Here is a 23482-nt window from a genome sequence, read left to right as displayed (position 1 = left end):
CTGCTTTTTCCCACTATTGACAAAGCCAGTCGGGAAGGCTTTAATGTGATAAACACGTCTGTGAACGCAACACTTGTATAAAGTATTTGACAAGTCTTCTGATAGGACAGAATGCCACAGCTTAAGGATCTTAAAAGTAAAGTATGATGGCAAATGGTGTTGTTTTAGTATCATCCTGCCAGGTAGGCGGGATTTCAATTTTGTTTCTTAAAAGTTCTAATGTTTTTTCCTTCGTGGTCACAATGAGGAAAATAAATGAACATAAGGAAATAAAAGTAAAAAAAAAAACAGAACTATTTAATGTGCATGCAGTATTGCCCCAAAACTATATTAGTTGCTGTATGCTACTTACAAGGTTACCAACCTTTGGTAATAGCTGCTAAGTGGTTCCACATTTGCTTCATGTTACGTCTTCATAATCTAAAAGGCCCCTGATGGGTTGGCGTGTTTAATTGTTTAGTTATTTGATAGCTGACGAAGTTTGTGATTTTCTGTTGAGTGAATAAAAAAAAAATACTTACACAATGTTTAACCATCAACAATCCGAAGCTTACTCAAAATGTCTGTCTTTCAAATGCTTACTGCAATGGTTGATGTACATAAACAGATGTCTGTGTTGAATTAGCAACTCAGCATTTGTTTTAATTATGAATATAGATAGAGCCATATTGAAAGAAGTAACAAATCAAACCGAGCTGACAGGGAAAATATGTGGATGGAAAGCACCCCAGAGAATAGACGTGCGAATAATACATGATTGGGGCATGTAATGTGATACATGGATTCCTAGCTTACCTTACTTTCAGACAACTGCTATGGGAAACCCAGAATTCTAATATATAGAGAGCTCTGTATGGAGCACTGGAAGAGTGAAGGATGGCAGGAGATGGCAGATAACTCTATGGGAGCCGGTGACTGAGCTTTTTTTAAATTTAGGAATGGGTCTTTTTTTACATTACTGAGCAATTCGAAGGGTGATGCGGAAAGTGTGGCGGACAACTTGTGGCGAATCTAGGAGCTCTGCTATGCTGGCATTTATATGACAAACGGAAGGGGGCGGGGGAGTGATTACCTGTACATATCAAGGCATACGGGCAGACATAAACACACCACTGCTACTCTCATGGCAGAAGTGGGAACCAGATTGTGGCAAACAATTCAGATAAACCGTGGCAGGAAGTACTCACTCTTGGGTGTTTGACGGAACCGCACATGCTTTTATCATACATGCTTTATAATCCAATTTAAACAACGAACGCGCCATTACCAAGCATTCCTTTACCACACAAGTTGTCCAAACGCGCTGGACTTTGGAATAGTATAATTTACTATTCCAACTCCAGTCTGGGCAACAGACTGGAGTTAGAATGTGTTGGACTTAAAACCCAACACCAGTCCAACAATGCGTTCCTTAAAGCAAGTCATTGTAAAGACTTTCGTGGTTCAGGAATTCATGGTAAAGAGGCATTCGTTGTTGAGACTGCGTTGGAAAGGCACTGCTTGGTTCCCGCCGCGTGGTAAAGGCTGTTTCCCTTCACACTTATCACCAAGGCGTCCAATAATAGTCGATTTTGACTATCACAATTCAACTATATACATATAACATATATTAAACCTGTAGTGCTTAACAAACTAGATAATACAAAAAAATCACAGTGACAGGCGGAAGTGACATACTATCACCTCAGATGGTCATGCCATAGGATCCAAAGATACTGGGAGTGAGTGGCAAGCATGTGCATTGACAGGTCACATATAGAAATGAAGACTCCACCTCAGACATACCTGTTGGACATAGGGTCCTACCGCACAAAACATCAAATTAAGAAAAAGGTTATAACTTTCACCTTATTACTATGAAACTGTGCAGGTAAAACTGCATGACCATCCGAAGATGTGGGAAGAACTAACTAGGACATTGAAGTTTTCACTGGAGGAGCGCCCATCATGAACAGGTGCTAATCTAGTGGGCCAGTTAAAATTCATGTCTTATTAAAAAGTGAATTCGTATGGGATGTTTGGATATACGTTACAGGAAGGAGACTCTGATATGTCTCTTGCTCGTAGACCGGCGTAGATACACTTACAGAGATAGCAATATAAACGGTATAGCCTCACCCCACTGCATAACTCTCTAGCACTTTCATTGTTAAAGTTCTCAAGGAGTTTAAAGCTAAATACATATACTATATATAAAGGCTCCACGTGTACAAAAGGAAGGAAGCAGGCCTAAAGATACTCCCAAATGGCATTGTACCGGGAGCACTTATTTACCATATATTCGGGGAAATCTGCTGAATGTTGGAGAGGCTGCGGGGAACAGGGATCTCACACATTCTTTGGCACGAACAGAAATTGGGGACATCTCGATATCATGTGCGTAACGGGCAGGCGTGTGCCCCCATGTGCCCATGGAATTCTCTTGGGGTGGGTATCAGAGGTGAAATAGGGTCCGGACCTTTTGGTGCTATCTTCTAAACAGTCTTACCTTCCAAAGTAGACTGGTAAAACAAACTCTGGTAGATTCTTGGTGTCGAAAAAAGGTTTCATAATATGACAGGGTCTGGATGGAAAGTTTGAGGTCCACTGTCATGATTTTATGCTCAGGATAACAGAGACCTCACATGCACTCGAATTTGAAGGGCATTTCAGATCTTACCAGTGGACCATCTGTTACTTCGGGGAGGGATTAGCGAAGTGTTAACTGGGAGGAGAAACTGTATCCTACTGAGAGGTTCGTTGTTAGCCCTTGTTCCCGATTTTGGGAGATATGTTACACACACAGCTACAAGGGAGGGAATGCTGGGTTGAATGTGGGAAAGAGAAGAGTTGTTACCTTTCTGTTAATGTTGATGAACGCATCAAACTCAATACAAATTAAGTGAATCATTAGACCTTTAAGAGTGAGTTTAAGAGTCAGGAAGAATAAGGAGGCCGGAGAAAGAGTCTTGAGGGTAGATTCAAGGCTAGGCAGCCTGTGAGATGAAGCAACCAGTGCACCGGGCAACTACCAAAAACTTTGGGCCTCTGCACTTATTTCTTTACATGTTAAACGCTCTCCAACTGCAAAACGACAGTTTTCAGGTTGAAAGGGCTTCCTTCGTGGGGTACCAGTGAAGTGCTGGTAAAAGTGAGGAGCAAAATGAAGTAATGAATGGGCTAATACCTCAGTTTTTCCCAGTGCCTCAAACACAACTTCTTTAGCACTTTTTTAATGAAACGTATACAGTGTGTGTTGCTGCACTTAGTGCTTGTCTAAGTGATCCCCTCTGACAGTCTATGGTTATCAGTAGGGGTGTGCGAAATTTGTGTAACTTGCTTTTTGCGTAATAAGTGCGAAATTCTGCAAAAAAAATATGTGGAATGCTAAACCAGCATTTAGCTGCATTTTTTTAACACGAAATGCATGCTTACGTCTATTTTGGTTGCAAGGATCTTTCTTGCACTAAAAATGTAATAGCATAAAAAACACAAGTACCACGACCGCTCTTGTTGTTTCTGCGCCCCTGCACTAAACCTTTGTAGGGAATATAGTGTAATTACTGCATGGTGCATAATTACGTAATTTCAAGAATTTCACATTAGAAGTGTATTGCGAAATTACGCCAGCATAGTGGGAACTTCACCCAGGACTAGTTAAAAGATCTCCTGAGGCACTTGCGAAATACGATGAATTGTGATCTGTGCCTTTTAAATAAAATAAAACCTTAATTTATATATTTATGCAGACATTTTACTATTTATAAATATATACATTTACCCTGCAGTGTAAATGAACATTCAACTAACGTTTTATTTAGTGTAAATCTCAGGATAATATCTTTGGAGCCTGCCTTTAACAGAAAGAACCCTGTAAACGTGCAGACAGCCCTATCTTCATTTCTATGTTGACATTCTTCATGCGATAATGCATCAAGGCAGGTTGTTACAAGACACCGAGACTATTTGTAATCTGTGATTCATTTCCTTTCTGCCCAAAATGCAACCCTCTGCATTCAATATTCTCTATGCGCGCCTTAGCTCTGCGACCGTCAAGTCCCTTTTTTCCGTGCAGATATTGCAGATGTCTTTCATCCTGTCCGATTTGTCCGCAAAAACTTTAATGGTCACTTGCAGACGTCTGTTTTAATAAAAAATTCATATGTAAACAACGAAGCAGCTTTGTTTGAAAACGCTGCCTTCCGAATATCAAATTCTTTGTCGTTCCAGTCCAAACGCGTGACTTATTGCACTCTTTCTGCGCAATTTGTGCCCGGAAAGGTTTCTTTTTCTCTTTTTACTATTTCTGTAGAGCCCTTGGTTACCCTCAATGCTGTTTTGAGTCGTAAGCAGGGAAGGGGATCCAACTACCTTAACTGACTACTACTTTTTGACTATTGTCGATAGTGCCTCTTGGACTTCTTATATTCCCATCTGTTCAACCTACACATGACATTGCGATGTTCATATTTGTTGTTCATAGCTGTGGTACTAATATTGGTATCAGTCTGACAGAAACTGATGTTGGATGGCCGACACGCAGTCTGCTCTTTCTGCAGCAAGATATTTTCGCTTCGCCTGGACCATTACAGGGCTTGTAATGGGCCAAGCTGCGATTTTGTGATCACCAGTGTTCCTTCCCTTTCCCACTGAGACAGACCTTAGGAGGGAGCAAAGAGGATTCTGGAAGCTGTGTTTTGCCTGTAGTTAAATGCTGCTTCCCCACCCCCACGCACATTGTTCTGTCTACGGGGAGGAGGATGGGTCAGGCTGGCCAATAGTGAGACCGCCCAAACCTCATGGTCACCCTCAAGCCCTAGTCATCTAGTGGTTGCACAGCAGTCTTATTTTAGCTTTCAGGCCCCAGCAAATGCTGCACGCCACATTTGCCTGCCCTTTTGCAGGCTTATCTTCCATGGATAGAGCGTAAAACGTTGAATAATCTGCTTTGTGTTTGAAGAAAGAAGCGAGGGGAAGGTGAAGGGAGAGGGTTCGGGATGTCAGGTGGACTACAATGTGGGCCAAACTCGAGAATTCTGGATCTGGGAGCACCATAAACAAGCATGGACGGGCCAAGGAGACTTATTTGGGGGGGAGGGGAAGGGGGGGAGGGGTTTGGGTGCGAGAATCAAAAAAGGGTTTTGGGACATCTACTGTTATAGTCCCTGATAACATAAGTTCAGCTTTGACATGTCTAAGAAGTGAAGTTTGCATATATATTTAATAATGATGGGCCTAGTGAATGTGACCTTTGGTACTTGTGGTCAGTGGCTGTTATGCAAAGTCATGCCAAGAGACTTCTAGAGGTGCATAAGTTGGGCTCCAGGACAACCCAGAAGCGCATAGTTACATAGATGTATATGCAGAGGAAAACTTTAACATATGTAAGATAGCCGCTCCTAAGATATTGGAATTCTGTATGGTTCCAAAAGATAAAGAAAAAAGGAGAGAAATAAGAAGAAATTGTGTTAAAAAGGAACATAGCTCCCACCCTAACCCCAACTAATCTTCTGTATAATGCAGTTGGATGGGGTGTGTAATTGTGTGGGAGGACAATAAGAAAGGAGGTGGGGTGGGGCAAATCCACAGGGTTGTCACATGGAGTCATGATCTCACCAAGCGAACAGGTCAGATCAGTTATGTGGCATAGGTTCAGTGGCTTGTCAGAGAGGAATCAAGGAAATGTAGTAGTAGATTCTGGTCTATCTCAGGAGTATGTTTAGCTCGTCTGCCAGGGACTGGAATGTTTAGAGATGGACATCCCATTCCAAGACTATAGGTTGTTTCCTGAGTCCACTATATTCCTCCTTGGACGTAAGCCTACCCTTCATTTGTGCCCCAGTGTATAACTTCCTCACACCAGCTAGTCAGTAAGGAGACCCATGGGGATTTCCACTGGCTAGTGATTTGTCGCATAGCTATCAGAACTGCTAGATCCACAAAGTGAGATAGCGTCTTAGAGGTTTTAGGACGCAGATACAATCCTAATTGGCAATATTCCATTGAGGCCTAGTGGGTGGTCCTCGCTATGTCCACCAGAGCAGTATGTATGTCCGTCCAACAAGCCTGCAAGGAAGAGCATGACCATAGCATATACACTAGATCTGCCAGGTGGGCTTGACACCTGTGGAATCCAGAGGGTGCCGCAGGTTAGATTTGATGTATCTTGAGTGGTGTGAAATAAGCTCTGTGTAAGAATGTAAATTTGATGAATTTGAATTGGGAATTACTGTGAACTTTGGCGAAGTACTCAAGGATACAGTTCCACTCTTTGTCATTTAGAGTTCGACCTAGTTCTTCTTACCACCGAGCGTGGAGGGGAGTCCAGGAAATATGCAGGCTTTTGCAAAGCCACTTCACAAGGTGGCACTCAGTACCCACCTTGTACATTGCCTGCACAAAAGTGTTTGTCTAAGGTTCCACCCCTGTTGGTGCCCAGTGCTTGTGAAGATAGCAAGTAACATTGGCATGGGTAAGGAAGAGGGAATTTGGCAAGTCATGTACACACATAAGGTCTTGCTGCCTAGCATGTACCCCATCAAGAAACATCCCCAACCATATGGGTACCCATTGACTCCAAGGGCTCCAGTCCAGCAGCCGTGAATGAGCCCACCTGCATCGGCAGTCTTCTCAGTGGTATGTTTGGTGCACATGGGGAGGGGGGTGCTGCATATTTCAGGGCATCCTTTCCATATGTATGCACATTGCTTAAACATAATGGCAATCAAGAGGATCGTACTACTCCTGGTAATAACAATGTGTGCAGTTTTTCTGCTAGCAGCATATGTGGTGTGACGTCTGTTTCAATAAGGTGTATCTCTGCAAGCCAATAAGACAACTACTGTAACTGGCCTGCATAACAATAAGTCCCGAACTCCAGGACTCCCATCCCCCCCTCAGTCGGTGGCAGTTGTAATTTGGCCAGACTCACTAGGCACCTGTCTGAGTTCCAGTTTAGATCTATAAGTAAAGAATTAAGCTGTTTGAAGCAAAGTACCACCACCACCAGTATGGGCAGATTTACAAAAAAGTATAAAAGGTGAGGCAGCATAACCTTCTTAGAGAGCGCAAGCTGGCCTGCCTCTGAAAAGAGCAGTGCGACCCAAAACCGTGCCTGAGAGGTGAGAGAGGTAATAATGTTGGTAAAGTTACCATCTAGTAGGTCTGTGGTGGTCCTGTATATTTATATTCTGAGGTAGCAAAATGTTTGTAGGGCTGTGGATATTGTGGATGAGGCAAGAAGCAAGATGTCCCCAAGGCGCCAGTCACGGAAGGCAAAGGCATGAGATTTAGCATGATTCACACATAGGCTGGAGAGATCCTCAAATAATTGAAGTGGAGGGTGGCTAGAGGTTTGAGGTCCATAGTGAGGTCTCATACATATATGATCATATTGTCTGCATACAGTGACACTGCATAATGACCAGGTCCCTGTAGAATGCACCAGTCAGCTGCCGATTGTCTAATACTTTGTACTAGAGGCTTTACGGCCAATAGAAAAATGAGAGGTGAAAGTGGACTGCCATACCTGGTGCCAGGGGAAATGGAATAGCTAGAGAAAATGTGTGGGCTGGGGCGTGTCCTCACCGTGCGGTTAGTATAAAGGAGTTTGATCCACTTAATATAGGTTGAAAGAATGCCAAATTTGGCAAGGGCAGCAAACAAATAATCCCAGCTTAAGGTGTCATGCACCTGCTGTAGGTTGAGGAAGAGACAGCCCGCAGTACGGAGGGTGTCGCTAGCCCCTCCATCACCTATCCTGAATAAATTCTTTGAGGCGACAATGAACTGTACTTCAGGCCACAGTGCCAGTTTTGTACAGCTCACTGACTTCTCTACTCCTGTCTAAAAATTGTCCACATAAAGGTTATAATCTTTGTAAATGTGTGCCTGTACAAGCTCCAATAGAATTGTCATTGAAATGCAGCATGCAATGCAATAGCAAAAAATTATCTCTGCTCATGTACGATGTGAGATGGGGGTTACCCAAAACCATACCAGTAGAACTACAAGGTTGGTTTTATTCACTAACCACATTTTGAGCCTAAGGCCCTAAAATATTTTCAACTCTCCAGGTGCAATGGGAGTCCACTGGTGTGCTCTGGAAGGTACTCTAGAGTGCCCTGATGCTGCCTCAGAAATTGTTTTGCATGCAAACTTGTTTGCTGCACAATTTGCTCAAGGATGTCAACATCCGAAAACAGATGGACGTGGTGAATTGGCAAAAAGTTGGCTGTATCGACTTTACATCCAGCACTGAAAGTGAAAGGCAGAATTTGGGGCTGAACTAAATTGAGTGGTTGTCAAGAGTACCCCGCTGCATAGACTGTGAATGTGAATGGGACAGCACGACTGCCGTCATCGTGTTCCCCAGAATCGCTGGAAGAATACTCATTGGATGGGACTCAGCTGACTGAAAAATCACTTCCAGATTCTGCTCCATTTTCCTGTCCCTCAGAAGCTGTCTCAGTCTCTGATCCTGCCTCAGCTGTCTTCCATAACCAGAATAAGGGCTTTAGCAGACGTCATCCACCAACACCATCTCTGCTATTGGCTAAAACTGTCCTTCTAAAATACTATTCTAAGTAGAAGGCAGATTTGTTGTTCTAAAAAAGCGGGTGTGGAACAATAATATACCTTACCTTATCTACTTTCCTAAATCTGCAGGTTCTCCAAAGACACTAATAAGGACAAAAAAAGGACAGTATTACTTCATCGTGCCACATACCCATCATCACAGGCCTTATTGCTCGAGGCGCTCAGTGTGACAATTGCAGTAATCTACTCAGCTGTCCACTTAAAATTCAGATCGATCTGCACATTACTATTTGCAGGCACGTTAACCGTCTGCACTACTTTGTGACGAGTCAAAACAGCCACTAGATAAAACTTCATCTCTCCCTCTAACAGAAAGAGCACAAGAGTCATCTTGACATTTTTATTGGTGCCTAAAAGCTGGGCGTACAAGGAACTCTGCAACAGATGTTTTTGAATCGTAAGTATTGCACAAATCAAAGCACCCCCCACCCCCCGAGGTCATCGTCCATTGCAGCTGTGCCAGTTGCACTGCCCTAAAGGCAGCCCTGTATGTGTGTGTGTTTGTATATAGAGCCCTGTGTGTGTGTGTGTGTGTATGTATATATATATATGTTCGATGGCATGTGTAGCTGCAGATACACATGCTGTGCACATCCCGCCATCTGGTGTTGGGCTCGGAGTGTTACAAGTTGTTTTTCTTCGAAGAAGTCTTTTCGAGTCACGAGACCGAGGGACTCCTCCCATTTCGACTCCATTGCGCATGGGCGTCGACTCCATCTTAGATCGTTTTTTTCCCGCCATCAGGTTCGGACGTGTTCCTTTTCGCTCCGTGTTTCGGGTCGGAAAGTTAGTTAGAATCTCGGAAAAAACGTCGGTATTGTTTGCGTTCGGTATCGGGTTAGTTACAACAGATCGACACTGAATTTAGAAGAGTTCCGGTGGCCCTTCGGGGTTTTTTCGATCCCCCTTCGGGGCCTGGTCGGCCCGGCCACGTGTGAATTCAAGGCTGATGGAACGGACCCCATTTCGCTTCTGTCCAAAATGCCATAACAAGTATCCGTATACGGATCAGCATCTGGTCTGTAACTTGTGCATGTCCCCAGAGCACAAGGAAGATACTTGTGAGGCCTGTCGAGCGTTTCGGTCCAGAAAGACGTTAAGAGACCGAAGAGCCAGAAGACTGCAGATGGCGTCGACGCCGACAGAACAAGAGCATTTCGGGGAAGAAGAGGAATCTTTCTCTATCCACGAATCGGACTCGGAAGAGCTCGAGGCCGAAGAAACGCCGAAAACCGTGAGTAAGACGTCGAAACATAAGACTCACGAGAAGTCAACAAGAGCCCAGGGGACGCCACTGCCAACAGGCCATGGCTTAACCCAAAAAAGCGGTGACCGAGCCAAGGCACCGAAAAAGGGCACGCTGGTGTCGAAGTCCTCCGACTCCGGTCGAGATACCGCCACACATCAATCTCGGACCCAAGACATCGGCTCTGAGAAATTTCGGCACCGTGACAGCGGCACCGAACAAATTCGGCACCGAGACACCACCACGCCGAAAATTACAAAGGTTTCTTCGGAGCCTAAAAAGACCTCCGAAAAAGTTTCGGTTCCGAAACATCCAGCCTCGGAGCCGAGAACAGGTTCCTATACAGAGGAACAAGGATTAGCCTCGCAAATGAAAAAACATAGATTTGGAGAGGAACTTCAAGCTGTAGAGCCAGACTATACTCAAAGGAGGCTCCACATTCATCAAGACACAGGGAAGATAACCACTCTTCCTCCAATTAAAACAAAAAGAAAACTTGCCTTTCACGAAAAGGACAAGGAGCCACAGGCAAAGGTGGCAAAGAAAACAACTCCACCACCTTCTCCACCACCATCAGTGCACACATCACCAGTAGCAACTCCTCCACTGATGCACTCCCCGACTCATACTGCCATGAGTCAAGATGATCCCGATGCATGGGACCTTTACGATGCTCCAGTATCGGACAACAGCCCAGACTCGTACCCTACCAGGCCGTCCCCTCCTGAGGACAGTACATCTTACACACAGGTGATCGCAAGGGCAGCTGCTTTCCATAACGTCACCTTGCATTCAGAACCAATTGAGGATTACTTCTTGTTTAACACGCTAACCTCCACTCATAGCCAGTACCAAAGACTACCTATGCTCCCAGGAATGCTAAAACATTCAAAACAAATCTTTCAGGATCCTGTTAAAGGCCGAGCCATAACTCCAAGGGTGGAGAAAAAGTACAAGCCACCGCCAACAGATCCTGTTTATATTACAACGCAGTTAACTCCAGACTCAGTAGTTGTCGGGGCAGCTCGTAAGAGAGCAAACTCTCATACCTCGGGAGAGGCACCACCTCCAGACAAAGAGAGTCGCAAATTTGATGCTGCGGGCAAAAGGGTTGGAGCACAAGCAGCAAACCAATGGCGCATTGCCAATTCACAAGCGCTTTTGGCAAGATGTGACAGAGCTCACTGGGATGAGATGCAACATTTGATAGAACACTTACCCAAGGAGTTCCAAAAAAGAGCACAACAAGTGGTGGAAGAAGGACAAAGTATCTCTAATAATCAGATACGGTCTTCAATGGATGCAGCAGATACGGCTGCAAGGACAGTAAATACTGCAATAACAATAAGAAGGCACGCATGGCTCCGCACGTCGGGTTTCAAGCCGGAAATTCAACAAGCCGTGCTAAATATGCCATTTAATGAACAGCAGTTGTTTGGGCCGGAAGTCGACACTGCTATTGAGAAACTCAAGAAAGACACGGATACGGCAAAAGCCATGGGCGCACTCTACTCCCCGCAGAGCAGAGGCACCTTTCGCAAAACACCTTTTAGGGGAGGGTTTCGAGGACAACCTACAGAAACCACAACATCACAAACAAGGCCCACTTACCAAAGCCAATATCAGCGGGGAAGTTTTCGGGGGCAATATAGAGGGGGACAATTCCAAAGAAGTAGAGGAAAGTTCCAAAGCCCCAAAAGTCCTCAAAATAAGCAGTGACTCACAAGTCACACATCCCCATCACATAACACCTGTGGGGAGAAGATTAAGCCAATTTTACAAACATTGGGAGGAGATAACAACAGATACTTGGGCACTAGCAATTATCCAGCATGGTTATTGCATAGAATTTCGCGAATTCCCTCCAACAGTCCCACCGAAAACACACAGTATGTCGAAACAACATATAAATCTTCTAGGATTAGAAGTTCAAGCATTGCTCCAAAAAGAAGCAATAGAATTAGTACCAAAACAAGAACTAAACGAAGGAGTTTACTCACTGTACTTTCTGATACCCAAAAAAGACAAAACTTTTAAGACCTATACTAGATCTCAGAATATTAAATACATACATCAAATCAGACCATTTTCACATGGTTACATTACAAGAAGTAATCCCACTGCTCAAACAACAAGACTACATGACAACACTGGATCTAAAGGATGCATATTTCCATATACCAATACATCCTTCACACAGGAAGTACCTAAGGTTTGTATTCCAAGGGATACATTACCAATTCAAAGTGTTGCTATTCGGAATAACAACTGCGCCAAGAGTTTTTACAAAATGTCTAGCAGTAGTAGCTGCACATATGAGAAGGCAGCAAATACATGTGTTCCCGTACCTAGACGATTGGTTATTCATAATCAACACGCAAAAACAGTGTTCACAACACACAAATTACGTCATAGAAACCCTACACAAACTAGGTTTCTCAATCAATTACTCAAAGTCACACCTTCTGCCGTGTCAAACACAGCAATACCTAGAAGCAACAATCAACACAGTAAAAGGAATTGCCACTCCAAGTCCACAAAGAGTCCAAACATTCCAAAATGTCATACAAGCCATGTATCCAAACCAAAAGATACAGGTCAAATTAGTAATGAAACTCCTAGGCATGATGTCCTCATGCATAGCCATTGTCCCAAACGCAAGGTTGCACATGCGGCCCTTACAACCGTGCCTAGCATCACAGTGGTCACAGGCACAGGGTCAACTTCTAGATCTGGTATTGATAGACCGCCAAACATACATCTCGCTTCAATGGTGGAACAGTATAAATTTAAACCAAGGGCGGCCTTTTCAAGACCCAGTGCCACAATACGTAATAACGACAGATGCATCCATGACAGGGTGGGGAGCACACCTCAATCAGCACAGCATCCAAGGACAATGGGACATTCAGCAAAAACAGTTTCATATAAACCACTTAGAACTGTTAGCGGTATTTCTAGCTCTGAAAGCATTTCAACCCATAATAACCCACAAATACACTCTTGTCAAAACAGACAACATGGCAACAATGTATTACCTAAACAAACAGGGAGGAACACACTCGACACAGTTGTGTCTCCTAACACAAAAAATATGGCATTGGGCGATTCACAACCACATTCGCCTAATAGCACAATTTATTCCAGGGATTCAGAATCAGTTAGCAGACAATCTCTCTCGGGATCACCAACAGATCCACGAATGGGAAATTCACCCCCAAATACTGAACACTTACTTCAGAATTTGGGGAACGCCAAAAATAGATCTATTTGCAACAAAAGAAAACTCAAAATGCCAAAACTTCGCATCCAGGTACCCACAACATCAGTCTCAGGGCAGTGCACTATGGATGAACTGGTCAGGGATATTTGCGTACGCTTTTCCCCATCTCCCACTTCTTCCATATCTAGTAAACAAGTTGAGTCAAAACAAACTCAAACTCATACTAATGGCACCAACATGGGCAAGGCAACCTTGGTAAACAACACTACTAGACCTTTCAGTAGTACCTCATATCAAACTGCCAAACAGACCAGATCTGTTAACACAACACAAACAACAGATCAGACATCCAAATCCAGCATCGCTGAATCTAGCAATTTGGCTCCTGAAATCCTAGAATTCGGGCACTTAGACCTCACACAGGAATGTATGGAGGTCATAAAACAGGCTAGAAAACCTACCACTAGACACTGTTATGCAAATAAGTGGAAAAGATTTGTTTATTACTGCCATAATAATCAAATTCAACCTTTACACGCATCTGCAAAAGAGATAGTAGGATACTTACTACATTTGCAGAAATCTAAACTAGCTTTCTCTTCCATTAAAATACATCTTACGGCAATTTCAGCTTACCTGCAAATTACGCACTCAACTTCATTATTTAGGATACCAGTATTAAAGCGTTTATGGAAGGCCTAAAGAGAATTATACCACCAAGAACACCACCGGTTCCTTCATGGAACCTCAACATTGTCTTAACACGACTCATGGGTCCACCTTTTGAGCCCATGCACTCTTGTGAAATGCAATACTTAACGTGGAAAGTTGCATTTTTAATTGCCATCACATCTCTAAGAAGAGTGAGTGAAATTCAAGCATTTACCATTCAAGAACCATTTATTCAAATACACAAAAATAAAGTTGTTCTACGGACCAATCCTAAATTTTTACCAAAAGTAATCTCACCGTTCCACTTGAATCAAACGGTAGAATTACCAGTGTTCTTCCCACAGCCAGATTCTGTAGCTGAAAGAGCACTACATACATTAGACATCAAAAGAGCACTAATGTACTACATTGACAGAACAAAACTAATTCGAAAGACAAAACAACTATTTATCGCCTTTCAAAAACCTCATACAGGAAATCCAATTTCAAAACAAGGCATTACTAGATGGATAGTTAAGTGCATTCAAACATGCTATCTTAAAGCTAAAAGAGAACTGCCTATTACACCAAAGGCACACTCAACCAGAAAGAAAGGTGCTACCATGGCCTTTCTAGGAAATATTCCAATGAACGAAATATGTAAGGCAGCAACATGGTCTACGCCTCATACATTTACCAAGCACTACTGTGTAGATGTGTTAACTGCACAACAAGCAACAGTAGGTCAAGCTGTACTAAGAACATTATTTCAAACCACTTCAACTCCTACAGGCTGAACCACCGCTTTTGGGGCGATAACTGCTTATTAGTCTATGCACAGCATGTGTATCTGCAGCTACACATGCCATCGAACGGAAAATGTCACTTACCCAGTGTACATCTGTTCGTGGCATTAGTCGCTGCAAATTCACATGTGCCCACCCGCCTCCCCGGGAGCCTGTAGCCGTTCAGAAGTAGATCTTAAACATTTGTACATATATTACTTTAAACTTCATTATGTACAGACGCATTCACTCCATTGCATGGGCACTATTACTAGCATACACAACTCCTACCTCACCCTCTGCGGGGAAAACAATCTAAGATGGAGTCGACGCCCATGCGCAATGGAGTCGAAATGGGAGGAGTCCCTCGGTCTCGTGACTCGAAAAGACTTCTTCGAAGAAAAACAACTTGTAACACTCCGAGCCCAACACCAGATGGCGGGATGTGCACAGCATGTGAATCTGCAGCGACTAATGCCACGAACAGATGTACACTGGGTAAGTGACATTTTCCATATATATGTGTGTGTGTGTGTGCGCGTGTCTATATATAAGGAAATAGAAATATATATCTAGCTCTCTCTCTTTCTATTTCTCTCCCTCGCTATCTGATAGAGACTTCTAGTTGCAGATTCCTTACCTTAGAATTTCCCCCAGGCGTCACACTGGATCGGGAGATTTTTCGTCGAGCAGTACCCTTGCATGCCGTCAGATGGAGTCGGTCAACTCCTCTTTTATCGTAAACAACCCTGGTCAATTTTTGACTTACTTTGACCTTTTCGTTTGATTTTTTTACTTTCTGTAGCATCGAAGGGATGTGTTGTAAGACTGGCTTCAAACCTTGCAACACCTGTGACCACATGATGTCAGTGATGGACCTGCACATGGTATATTTGTTTATGTCTGGAGTGCGACCATGGCCCGAAGTCAAGCTCCGACGGCTTTGAGGGAACGTTACCTAAAGCTTATGGGGGCCTAGCACTCGACTACGCGTCGCTCCCGGTCTCGATTGAGAAGAAGGTCTCGAGACCGCTCACGGAGTAATCACCACTCCTCCTCGATCCCATTCAAAATCATCGGGACATTTGGGTCATAAGAAGACGCCGAAGAAGTCTAAATGTTCTTCAACTTCACCCCGTCGCTCTGCCGATGCGACCCAGGACAAGCGTTGATGCTCAAGGCCTCCATCCAGGGAGCCTCCTTCTGGGTCTGCTCTGCACCTCACTGAGTTTCCGGGAGCCAGAGCCAACCCTGCTCAACTTAATGAGTTTTATGAGGCCATGTTGCCTAATTTTTGGACAGACCGAATCCCCTGCAGCACCTGTGGGGCCTGGGGGTTGGGATGGGGGGCATTTTGGGTTCCGCGCCAGCGGCCCCGGCTTCCGAGGGCCCCTCCTGATCCGTTCTCGGATCCGTGTCGAAGCCAGTCGTACCATTGCAACCTTTGCTGGTGCTGGCTAAGACACCGATGCCCCCGACTTCAGCGGGGCCCATAATCAACGTCGACCCAATCCTGATTCCTGATGACCTGGAGCCAGTATGGCATTGATCGACGCTGCTTCCGACTTTGACGGGGTTTTCTCACTCCAGGTTGAATTCAGACCCTTTTTTATTATGGGTACGAATGTGAAGAAGGATTGGAGGGGTCACTGGATCCTCTAGAATACCAGTTAGACAATCCTAACTTGGACTGGGCAAAGGAATTGGGCGATGATAGTGGTCTGGATACTTCTCCAGATGCTGGAATGCTTTCTCCTCCCACCTTGGCTGCGGCGAAGGGAGCGTTGTGCTCAAATGGTGGTCATTAGGGCAGCCGAGGTTCTTGGGCTTGAGCTTCCCACTGTGGCAGTCATGACAACCTCTTGACAGAGGTGCTTCGGCCTGGGGCTTCTACGTCTGAGCCTCTGCTTCCATTTTATGAAGTCCTCATTGATGTCCTTCTAGGTACTTGGTCCAGACTTGCCATGGGGGCTTCTGTGAATAGCCCGCCGGCATCGGCCACTACAAACGACCCTAAATTCCTGACCCAACACCCTACGTCTGAGAGCCTTCGCATCCAGGCTTCCTCGTCCTCTGGCGTATTCCCATCCGCTCCCCCGGATAGTGAATCAAAGAGATTGGACCAAATTGGGAAGAAGATCTTTTCTTCCTACAGTCCGGTATTGCGGTCTGTGAACACTGCATGTCTTTTGGGCCGGTACACCCATTCACCGTGGGCTGAGGTCACGCAGGTATTGCTGAAGGTCCTGGAGGAGGTCCGGGCCATCATCTCCCAAGCAGTTGCTGATGGCAGGGATGCAGGTAAGTTCATGATTTGCTGTGGGCTGGACATGACCGCTCAGTGGGCAGATCTGTTGTGTCGATGGTGGCCTTGGTGCACCACAGCTGGATAAGGATGTCTTGTTTCTCGGAGGATGTCCAACAGTCTCTCATGGACATGAACTTTGGAGGCACCTTTCTCTTTGGAGAGAAAGCGGACTCGGCCCTCAAGAGATTCAAGGAGTCCTGGGCTATGGCTCGGTCCCTTGGCCTAGCGACTGCCCCTCACCCACCCCAGTCTGCTCTTCACCCCTTTCATGGCCCCGGAACAGGCTCTCTGTCACATCTTTACCCTGCCAGCCACAGAGCTGCACATGCTTCCCAGCCACTGCACAGCCGTGGACACGGAATCTCACAGGCTCAGGCAGGGAAAGAGAGGTCTGCCATGTCCACCCCCGCTCCTGCAGCAGCCTCCAAGCCTTTCTAGTCTGTCCCCCATATCAGACCACTTGGAGGCAGGATTCGCCAACACTTGCCCCACTGGGAATCCATCACGACGGACAGGTGGGTTTTGCAGATCGTCCAAGGAGGCTACTCCCTCCCCTTCGAGACCCTCTGGGCATTCCTCTATCCCTCGGCCACTTACCGAAGGATCATCTGGCACTTACTGTGAGGAGGTCCTGGCTCTCTTGGCCAAGGAAGCCATCGAAAGGGTCCTTGCGCAAGACGTAGAGTGTGGTTGTTATTCCCGCTACTTTCTTGTGCCCAAAAAGGACAAGGACTTATGTCATATTCAAGACCTTCGTGCCCTCAATGTCTTCCTCAAGAAGGAGAATTTCAAAATGCTCATTCTGGCTCAGGTCTTGTCTGCCCTGGACCTAGGAGACTGGATGGTAACGTTGGACTTGCAGGACCCTTACTTCCATATACCCATCTTGCCAGCTCACAGGCGCTACTTGCGATTTGTGGTAGGTCACGAGCACCTTCAATCTACCGTGCTCCCCTTCGGCCTTACCAGCACCCCTCTGGTGTTCATGAAAGTGATGGCGGTGGTTGCAGGTCGTCTGCGCAGGTTAGGGGTTTCAGTCTTCCCCTACCTTGAAGACTGGCTGTTGAAGGCAAACACGCCCCAGAAGGTCATCTTCCAACTTCAGACTACGGGAAACCTTCATCATTCACTTGGGTTCCCTATAAACGCACCAAAATCACACCTTACTTCTCAGACGCACCCTTTCATCAGAGCTGTTCTGGACACAGTGCAGTTTTGGGCCTATCCTCCCGAAAAGCAACCCCTGGCTATTCAGGCTAAAATTCCGATGTTTCAGCCTCTATCCTGGACTTCGGTGAGAATGATTCTGAGGCTGCTGTACCTCTGGGCCTCATGGCCTCCTGCATCCTGCTGGTGACACATGCCAGATGGCATATGCAGGCTCTGCAGTGGAACCTGAAGTTCCAATGGGCACAGCATCAGGGAAACCTCTCCGACATGGTTCAGATCTCGTAGGGAACTGAGTAAGACCTGCAGTGGTGGCTTTCAAATCGTGATTGGGTCAGTGGCAGATCCCTCGCCCTCCCCCAACCAGATATCAAAGTAGTGACAGGTGTATCACTACTGGGATAGAGAGGCCACATGGGAGAGGCAGAGATCAGAGGTCTCTGGTCTCTGGCGGTATCCGAACTCCACACCAATCTTTTGGAACTCCGGGCAATCAGGCTTACATTGAAAGCATTCTTTCCCTCTCTAAAAGTGGTGCAGGTGTTGATGGACAACACTACCACCATGTTATACTGTAACAAGCAGGGCAGAGTGGGGTTGCGCACCCTTTGTCAAGAGGCTCTATGTCACTGGATGTGGCTGGAACATCTGGCAGGCTGGTGGTTCAACATCTGGTCAGTTCTCTGAATGCCAGGGCAGACAAACTCATCTGTCAATGCGTACTCTATCACAAATGGCGTCTCTATATGGGGGTGACGCAAGGTCTCTTTCAGCAATGTGGAGAGCCCTGGTTAGATTTGTTCACCTCCGCAGTGAATGCACAATGTCAGCTCTTTTGCACGTTGGAGTTTCCAAGACGGCACTCGTTTGGCGACGCCTTTCGTTTCGAGTGAAACTCAGGCCCCCTTTATGCCTTCCCGCCAATACCACTTCTGTCTAAAGTTCGGAAGAAGATCAAGAACGGCTGGGCCAAAGTTATCCTTGTGGCTCCGGACGGGGCAAGAAGAGTCAAACATCCAGAGCTACTGAGCATTGCTACGGATCCTCTGATCAGTCTGCCCCTTCTGGAGGATCTTCTGTCACAGCAGTAGGGGACAGTTCTCCACCCGAACCTGTCCAGTCTCCGCCTTCTTGCTTGGAGATTGAGTGGCGACAGTTGACTGCTTTCAACCTTCTACCCAAAGTCTGTGATGTTATCTTGGCAGCCGGCGTCCCTCCACCAAAACGGTATACGCCTGTTGTTGGCATACATTTGTGGCATGGTGCACCAACCAGTCTATTGACCCCCTTTCCACACATCCCTCTGAGGTTCTCTTGTTTATCCTTCCTTTGGCCTAGCAGGGATCTGTTTTGTGCATCCTAAAGGTTATTTATTGACCATCTCTGCCTTTCTCAGATTGCCAGACCAACCTTCTTCATTCAAATCTCCCAGTGTTGGAAGGTTCCTTAAGGGACTTACTCATTTGTTCCCTCCAGACCGTTCATTATGCCCCAATGGGACTTGAGCCTGGTCCAGACTTACCTCATGTGTGCCCCCTTTGAACCGATACAATACAATGGAATACAATGCACAATTATCTCTTGTGGCTTTTACCATCAAGACTGTTTTTCTTATTGCCACCACCTCTGCTCGCAGAGTGAGTGAGCTTCAAGCTCTTTCTTCCAAGCCACCATTTTTGTTTGTCCACTCTGACAAAGTGGTGCTTCGTACAAGGGCCTCCTTCCTTCTTAAGGTTGTTACCCCTTTTCACGTAGGCCAATCCATCACCTTGTCTCCTTTTTATGCTCTTCCCTTTCACAAGAGGAGGGACTCCACCATCTGGATCCAAAAAGACCATTGGTGTTCTCCCTCACTCATACTAAAATTTTCCAGGTGGTCGATCAACTCCTTGTTGGAAATGTAGGTGAGAAGAAAGGGAAGGCAGTGCAGAAGTGGACAGTCTCATGATGGGTATTGCTATGAATCAAAATGTGCTACGCTCTGGCAAAGAAGGAACCCCCTGAGGGCTTGCATGCTCACTCAACTAGAGCAACCGCTGCTACCACAGCGTTAGCATGCGGAGTTCCTGTCCTGGATATCTGCCAGGCAGCAACGTGGGCATCTGTGCACAGGTTCACAAAACATTACTGCCTGGACAGTCAGGTCCGCAGAGACAGCTACTTTGGTCGTTCGGTCCTGCAGGAGTTTTTAGTATGATCTTGGTTCACAGCCCAGCACCGGGGATGGTATTGCTTGGGTATCTTTTCTAAAGTAAGGAACCTGCAACTAGAAGTCTGTATCAGATGAACAAGTTACTTGCATTCGGTAACAATGTATCGGGTAGAGACATATTCTAGTTGCAGATTACTTACCGACCTGCCCATCCTCCTTGCTTGCGAACTGATTTCTAGGGACTGAGATTTCCCTTTCAGGGCCCTAGCTCTGGCGCACCAATTTCAATGTTGTTCATGGCTCTGCACTACTGGCGTGGACGCCTCAGATTAAATCCCTGGTGTTTAGTGGCATTTTCTGCCTGTGGATCGTGGCGTGCCAGGAAGGCAGCATTGGAAAAGCGAGACTCCCCCCTTTCATACAGTGCTTCCCTGACATCTGGGAAAACATTGTGGGACCCCCAAACTCCACCAACGATGGAGCAAGCTCTAACCTGGAGTTCACCAGTGGGGAAAGTGTGACGTCAGAGCGCCTTGCGATGTGCTGATGTTACAGTGGGCAGAGAGAGACGCGGAAGCAATTCCACATCTCACCTTCCACATTTTAGTTAAAGGAATCCTCTGGTGCTTGCAGTGGAGGATTCTTTTAAGCCCTCCCCGGTGTCGGTCAGTGGCCACTAGGTGCACCTGGGAGAGTGTGCATGTGCCGACAATTGCCCAACACCTGCTCTAAAGGGATTAAAGTAACATTAGGTGCAAATCTCAGTGGCAATTTAATGTTTTGGGGGAAACATTTTGTGACCTAGACATGCATCAGTTCCCCAAAGATATGAAATTCACCACAAAAAGAGATGCAGTTGGTTATCAAAAACTCAAAATGAGATTTCTATAACTCAAAAAGAAAAATTATTTCTTTAGGGTGAAAGCCTTCACCCACCCTGTGGTGAGATGGCATGCGTCCTCATTGGGTCCCTACTCACACCAAGACAAGTAATGCAGTGGTGTGGACTACAACTTCCTGCTCAATCCGAAAGGAGGCACTGGGAGGAGCTCTTCTTGAGTTATGAAAGTCTCATTTTGAGTTTTAGATGGCTGATTGCATCTCTTTGTATGGTGAATGTTTCAGTGATGGTCATGTCATGAATTATGTAATATGTGGAGTGATTAACAGTCCATGGAGAGTAATAGTGAGCTATAGTTACTTTACGGTATGAGTTATAATTACCTTAGATGACTGTAACTGGTGAATTCCACTTGTTTTTTTAGTTTAAAATATTACATTGTCACTAGAATTTGCACCTAACTATAATGTTACTTTGACCTTTGTTTTTTTCAGTTAATATCTTTTTGGAACTATAACATCACTTTAACATTTGGTTTTCAAATTTCTAAGGTTTTTTTATGTAAATTAATATTTTATTACCATACTTGAAGCCAATAGACCTATAATAAAATGTATATTTGAGTAATTCCCACAATGCAATATGTTATAACAGTGATTATTATAAAAATGTCTAATACATTTTTAACTTAACAAATAAATTCAACATGCCTGTGAATGTTTGAACATAGCTTTTATGATTGCATTTTGTGGGCAAAAACATGTTAAAATAGTTGGAGACATTTTAAACAAAGAAGCAAAACCAACATGTTTCTGGGCTTCTTTTAACATATTTCAGCCTACGAAATGCAATCTTAAAAACAACCATAAAAGGGCCGTGCACTCCAGCTGAGTAGAGAGCTCGAACTAGGAGTGATTTTTAAAACATATGGTAAGTTCTCTTGGGGTAATGGATTTAATGACCCAGGAGACTTACTGATTTTATTTTTTAATTATACTGGGGGTCTGCTACACTCCCTGTAGCTCCTCACAACATTAAAAGAAAATGTTTGGTGGTGCCTCTGCCCTTTCTAGCAGTACCAACATACTAAAACAAAACGTAAATAGGCATTGTGGGGAATTATGGGGCTCTCCTTTAAGGTGCAATAAATAATAAATGAGTGTCTTCTGCCACTCATTTATTATTCACTTTTTATGAAAAAAATGCATTGTTATGAGTGTCTTGGTGGCCACTTGGGGCACTCGCATGTTTAATATTATTATATTATATTAATATTATTTGGGGTCCACAGTAGAGCCCCAATGACCCCACGGCGCCAGCCAGCTCCCCAGCCATCACTCATTGCAGAAGTTATTGGGGGCTGTGTGGGGAGCCCCCCCCCGCAGTGGCAGCCTGTACCCCTTGCTGAGCCAGCTGTTTTATAAGTTGTTAGTAGGTGCCCAGGAGCCTAGTCGGGCACTCACATTGTAGGGGTTGTAGGGAGCCATGGGGGGAGTCTCAAGGCCCCCATGATCCCAGCTAGTTACCCTGCCAGCACTAAACTGGGTGATGGCGGGAGCAGCATTTTGTAATTGCTCCTGCCAAGCAGGAGCAAGTTGAGGTCCCTGCAAAGGAGAGTGCAGGCAGGGTATGCCCGCACTCTCTGGGGTAAGGAACCCCAGTGACCCCAGAGGTGGGCTCCCAGGGCACTCAAGTTTAGGGCCTGGAGGGATAGGGTCTCCAGGGCCGATACCATCACAGGGAGGGGGCACTGCCAACCTCCCCTTTACAAATAAATGAGGCCCATGGGGATTCGGTCCTGGGGCTTAGTGTGGCTTGGGGGGGGGGGGGGGGGCAAGTGCCCTCTCCCGTTTATTTTTTATTCGCTCTGGAGGATGAGGACCCCATTTCCTTTTCAGGCTTGGGGAGGTTGGGAGCAATGCGCCCCTTCTCCTGAGTAAGCCAATATGGGTGGGTTATTTATTTATTTATTTTAATTTGGGGTGGGGGTGGTCAGGGTCTCTCTACGCTTCCACCTTATGGCTTTTTTTTTGTTTTTAAAGCTTTTTTTTAACAGAACTCGGGTTTTAGTCGTATGATCGCAGCCGCCACATTGTTGTTGGTGGTAGCCAATGAGATATCATCCTAAGATCTGTCGGCTCTGTGGAGCCTTCCCGGTGTGAACTATGTAATGTTTTTGAGCCTCAATATCTCAAAAACAGCTTAACAGAGTTATGTCAAATCACAAATAGCATGCCAGTCTTTCTGCTCCTTACCACTGCGGACTAAAGAAACCCACCCCAAGAGGATATCTGATTCTTTTTTATTTATTTTTTTATTTTATTTTTTACATAAGGGCCAGCACAGTGTGGCTAACTCCCAATATTGTCACACTTGCAATGGTGAATGGATTCACTTTTTGTGCTTGAATAGACTGCCACCTGGGAACACCTAACAGAACCAGACAATTCTGAAAACTTAGTGGGTCCAGGGTGGTGTGTTTTAAGTGAAATCCCGCAAAATTTCGTACCCACAATGTACTGCAAACCTCAA

At 45.3% G+C, this 23482-nt stretch overlaps 1 protein-coding gene across 1 annotated transcript in view; it reads left to right on the top strand.

Moving 5' to 3' along the window:
• Positions 1–23482, top strand: part of PDIA5 (protein disulfide isomerase family A member 5) — an 828396-nt gene that overhangs the window by 669958 nt on the left and 134956 nt on the right. The gene's annotated exons all lie outside the window — the stretch shown is intronic.

The sequence above is a fragment of the Pleurodeles waltl genome, chromosome 3_1, assembly GCF_031143425.1.
Source record: "Pleurodeles waltl isolate 20211129_DDA chromosome 3_1, aPleWal1.hap1.20221129, whole genome shotgun sequence".
Taxonomy (NCBI): domain Eukaryota; kingdom Metazoa; phylum Chordata; class Amphibia; order Caudata; family Salamandridae; genus Pleurodeles; species Pleurodeles waltl.
The sequence above is the reverse complement of the archived record's forward strand: the minus strand, read 5'-3'. Positions and strand labels throughout refer to the sequence as shown.